We start from the raw sequence: 5,876 nt of genomic DNA, 5'->3' as shown, positions 1-5,876 counted from the left end.
ACTAAGGCTTCAGTTTGTATATCCTGACTGAATAAAATGGGTTCTTTCCAGGCTGCAGAGCAGATTATGGGTGGGAGAGGAGGGGACTTAGAGCTTATTCACGAGTACCTGCATCCTCCCAGTGGATCTATTTCTGGAAATTTAAGAAATTCAGGCCCCTTGGCCTTGCAAACTTTATATGACCCAGCACAAGGGAAGGCCTGGGCCAAGTAGTAGGAGTGGGTGGGTAGGGGAGCAGGGGCGGGGGGTATAGGGAACTTTCGGGATAGCATTTGAAATGTAAATAAAGAAAATAATAATAATAATAAAAAATAAAAATTTAAAAAAAAAAAAAAAGAAATTCAGATGTAATGGGAGTAGATGACTCCAAGCATCCTATGGCTCCAAACTCATTGCCAGATCCCCCTCTCCAGCAAATGACCCGAGTTCTAGCAAGTGATCTGACATTTTGCATCATGCCAAGGAGCTGACAGGAGGAGATCAAGGGTGAGCTATGAGGCAGGCAAGAGAAGTAGAAGGCCTGAAAAGCAGAGTTGGAGACTGGTGTCTAGAACTTGTAAGTTTCCCAGGAAATGACAATTGAAGAAGTTAGTATTCAAATACATTATTTACAACTTTGGTTACAGGATAAATCTTAGGTCACCAGTATGTGCACATTAGAGCTTATTTGAGAAAGAAAAGGAAAGCGCTACCCAAAAACTGCCTTTCATTTTAAAATGCTAGTCTATAAAATTAATATTAGAAAGCCCTAAGAGCATGTACTATCGGCTATTGTCTAGCAGTCCTGCAGGTGTCACCTAACACTTTAAATTCTGTTGCTATTCCTTCCATTTGTTTCCTGTATATTCTTTTTCTTTGAAACATGGAAATTAAAAGTACATGGTGGTCTAGTAAACGATTAAGTAGAAAGTAATATTTGGAAACAGTTCATTAGGTTTAGGCCAGTTTAACTTAGTCACAGGCCTAAGAACACTTAACTGCACATTCATCCAAGTGGTCAGCATCTCTCAGATCCCTGAAGCCTTCTTTGTTTCTTGTAGCAAGGCATATTAGCAAACTAATAATATTTCCAGCTACAAAGATGGAAAGAAAACTCCTGTGTGTGGCACAAAGAGAACCTAATAAACCTGTTTACACATGTTAGCCTCTGACTTGGGGCTAACTCACAGGGAACCTTTACCAGCTCTACCGGATCTGTTGCTAACGCTTCCTTTGACCCCTTAGTCTCTGCATCCAAGTATCCCACCAGATTCCCAAATAAATCCTTCACTCTAATGGAGAATTTAGATAAGTTGAGGGTAAAACTGGTACATTATTTTGTTGGATGATTTCAGTAAATATGAAGTTCACTATATTGTTTTATTGGTTATAGGATCTGTATCTCTATTAACTTAGAGAGTCAGCTAATACAGTGTTTGAGAGTATTGATTAGAAAGCAAATACGTAGTAACAACTGCTTATTTTTCTTAAGGCTTTCATGTATTTGAATAAATATGATAGATAACACTAACATGCAATATAGCAAACACAAAAATGTTAAAACCACTGGTAAATTAATTTCATTTGGAAATCAAAATTCTTCCCCTTATCTTGTTTTATACTACTTATTGGCATGAGAATCAAGTTCATATTAAAAAAGAGATGATTTACACATAGAAGCTGCTCATTTTCTGAAGTGCCTGTGTATCTTGCCTACAATGTTGGACAGTAGCTCCTTCACCTTCTCCATCTTACCGCACACTCTGTAGTGACTAGATTGGACTTCAAGGCAAGTTCACATATTAACTCTTTCTCTGTATGTTCACCTTTGAGCAACAACAACAACAACAAAATAATTACAATTTATTTGACCTAGAGGTTTCATTTTCAATATATTGCATTTTAATTCAAAGTCAGAACACTATTTAATGCTCTTGATATAGATTTTTTATATGTACATGTAAAAATATATGCCAAACATGCAATACAGCAAAAAGTATGTGACATAAGCATATTAATTAGGAATTAATTGGTGAAGTGGAAGATCCATGTCAAAGAGGAATCCTTAAACACACATAGAGAGCTTTCAAAGGATATAGAAACTGATTTACAGATAGAAGGGAAACTGCTACTACCTACCTGAAAATAGTGCCTTAGACTCCAGCATCCCCATAACACAAGTGCAATTCTCTACGCAGATATTTTTGTACCAATATTAGCTCTCTGAAATCTATAGAACCATAGGATAACATGAAGAAAGGGACAGTAAGCCCCACAGGACATTCAGTCATTGTTTCGCTTATTTGAAAGGTTTAAGATTGTTTTTTTTTTTTTCTTACAGTTGAATGTTAAACACTAAGAATGACCCTGACTGTATGTTCTATTCCGTAGTATACCCACAGCAACTCTACAAACCAACACTGAGAAATATTTACAGTGCATGGAGTAGCTTGAAAATGATTGTGTCTTCGTCAGGCCATGAATGAGTAACACAGCTCCTGGTGTCCACTCCTAATGCCAATTTTTGACCACATTGTACTCTGATTTTTATAAATATCAAATAATACTTAGGAAAATGGCACTGCCATTCTATCTAGATTGAAAAGTCCCTTGCTTAGGAGGACAGGGGTATTCAGGAGAGTCACAAAACTCATGAACCAAGACTGGGAAGGGCCTTTCTCAGGGTTGTATGAGCCATAAATATGGCTAGGGGAAAGGAGACTCTTTAATGGAGCTGTCTGCAAGGCTTCTAGTGATTCAGGAACTGTAGTGATTCAGATTTTAGGATTTGTTATCCAAGCTGAGTTGAGTTTTCCATTCATACAGCCACGTGAGCCATCCATGTGTCCATAACTAACTCTTCACCCATTCTCCCATTACTAATCCCCATACATCCACTGGCTCATGATATTAGACTCTGTCACATGTGACTATTATGATGGACAGAGGCTACTACTTCATCATCCTTTATAATATCTTACTGCTTTCATCTCAGTAATAATGAAGAGACAAACAAGATCATTTTTTCAACATATTTTATTAAATGAGAATTTCACACCATACCCCCGATCATAAATAATTCCTAGTCCTATGTCTACAGACCTTCCTTATAACAATCCCCCCCCAAAGGAAAAAAAGAAAGAGGGATAAAGGGGACCAAGCCCACTTTGTTGTCCACATACCCACTGGAGCATGGTCAAACTCCCACTGTCCAGCCTGGAAGGAAAACTGAATCCTTCTTCACCCGTACTCCCACCAGAAGCTATTGATTGTGCAGAGCTACACTGAAGACTCTCTATCACAATTTTTAACAAGGCCTTTAGGCTGTTACTTTGAGGAGGTAGTTGGGGTGGAGGTGAGTGCTGTCACAGAAGCCTTCGATGATCCTCTTTCTCATCCGTGTCTACAATCATTGAGACCACCACAAGAGTGGCTTCATTGCCCTTTATAGTCAGTGAGAAGACAGATCCTGGGCTTGTACACAGTTTCTAGCAACATTCAGACCATAAGCATCCACATATTCTCCAGCGTTAGCACATGCCAAAGGCCTCTGCCTGCTCAAATGGCAGTATGCCTAACAGTCATCTACAGGCCCCTCTGCACAGACCAATATGCCCCCTGGGAGAAATATGGACCATGGAGGTCCTTTCAAGGAGGTCCAAACCAAAAAGAGTGATCCAGCTGCTAGGCAGCTTGGTGGGTGGTGAGGGCATGAGGTGAGTCTCTGAAAGCTTCCAGCTACTGCATACCATCCCACCTACCCTATTACGTAACTACCTTTTCCATCATCAACAGCAGCCTTTTCTCACACCCATCACAGCTGGCATGTCTCCAGGTCCACCTCCCATGTGCCACTACACTCCTCCATCTTTCCTACTTCTCCGGCACATTCATTTATGTAGTGGCATTGGAAGTTGCAGTGTATCACAAGCCCTTTTGCCCAAATAGCTTTACATGCAAATGTTCATTGCAATGAATCATTGGCCTGATTCAAGGTATCCGACTTCTGACACAATATCAATACCAGACCCTCGCTGAGATGCCTCTCAAATATCCTGCTGTTGCCCAGAATCATGGTGATCCTGCAGCTCTGGTTCTGTAGGACCAACCCCTTCACACATTCCAGAAGTTCATAGATGGAGAAGATGTCGGGGTGGACCAACTCAAAGCTCTGGATCTGGGTCTGGGTCTTAGCTGACTTTGTCAGTTCAGACCTCTACTGTGCCAGTGAGGGTAGGGCCAGCAAAGGTAGCAGCAGCCCTCCTGCTCACTCCACTGCCACCACATCTGGCAGGGCCAGTGAAGTACAGGGCCAGCCCTCAAGAAATAATATCTTAATCTGAAAAATTATTCAGGTCCTTGTCTCTCAACCTTATAGGGGCTCCATGCACTGAAGAAGATTCCATTCTTTTTTCTCTAAGAACAAAGAATCTCCCTGTTTTACTGCCCTAATTAAAAACAGTTCTAAGTCAGCAGAATCATTTTAATTCTTTTCGCGTATAATTTCAACTCTAACGTGCTTTTTTTAGAGAATAAATTGTTATTCCCTTTGTATTCAGGCCCACGAGGCAAGGCTTTTACAAATAAAGGGAATTTGCTTAAGTATGTTTAAAAAAAAAAAAAAAAACTCCAAGGGAAATCACAATTAGAGAACTAAATAGTAGAAGTCTCCATCTGCTGAGCTGTAAACTCAATTGAATATCTCTAAGCCAATCCTTCCTACACACGTGTGTCACACAACCACACACACACACACACACACACACACACACACTATATGTTTTTTGAGTATGTGTCCCTTGTCTGTTTTTTTTTTCTGAAATAAAACATAACTCAATACTTTTTAGCAAGAAAGTGTAAAAAGAATTTATAGATTTTAAATTAAGCACTATTAGAGTAGCTGGATAAAATACCATGTTTTCTGTTGCTTCTCATTCGGAATGTGAGCCATCTCCTTGCCTATTATATCATATATCTACTTTTTATGTGCTACCAGCCCATTAGTTCCTTAGGAATCCTCTCAGGTACCAGGTTTTCCACGGTAGGATAACAGGGAAGCCTTACTTTAGTTAAAGTTCCCCCAAAGTGGGGTTGATTACACTTATCATTCAGTGTGTCAAAGAGAAGCCAAAGAGGCTTCCTTCAAGTGAAAAGATGAATGTTTCTAAATGAGGAAAGTGAGTGTCCAAGTGGCCTTCAGCTGTCACCTTAACACAAACTTAGAGTCACCTGGGGAGAAGGACCCTCGATTGAAGAATTTTTTTTCTATCTCATTGGCTTGTGTCCATATCTATGGGGCATTTTTTCTTAATTGCTAATTGATATGCTAGGATCTAGCCTATTGCGGGCAGTGCCATCCAAAGGCAGGTAGGTTGGACACTTTAAGAATTCTGTCTGGGCAAGCCAGAATTGTTCCTCCATAGTTACTGCTTCAATTCTTGCCTCCTACCCCTGCACTGCCTTTCTTCAGTCATGCAGTAATCTATAAGCAGAAACAAACCCTTTCCCACTCATTGAGGTTTTGGTCATGGTTTGTCATTACAGCAAAAGAAAAACAAACTAGGGCAGGGGAGAGGGTGTGCTGAAACTGATAAGAACCAGAAAAAACAACAGAAACAGAAACAACCGAAAGTGGGCAGGGTTCAGTGCTTTTTAGTGTTCCCCTGGGGGCCTTAGAAGCTATCCCAAACACAGGGTGGGGGTCTTCTGTATTATTGGCATTAGATTTTTACCACTACTTATTTTTTAAAGATAAACATCTCAGTATTTAATTGAAAACAATAAATACTAAAAATGCACTGATTCTTCAAGCATGCACACATACTTGCACACACACACATACACACACACGCACACACACACACAGAGAGAGAGAGAGAGAGAGAGAGAGAGAGAGA

This window comes from Mus pahari, chromosome 4 (assembly GCF_900095145.1).
Source record: "Mus pahari chromosome 4, PAHARI_EIJ_v1.1, whole genome shotgun sequence".
Lineage (NCBI taxonomy): Eukaryota > Metazoa > Chordata > Mammalia > Rodentia > Muridae > Mus > Mus pahari.
The sequence above is the reverse complement of the archived record's forward strand: the minus strand, read 5'-3'. Positions refer to the sequence as shown.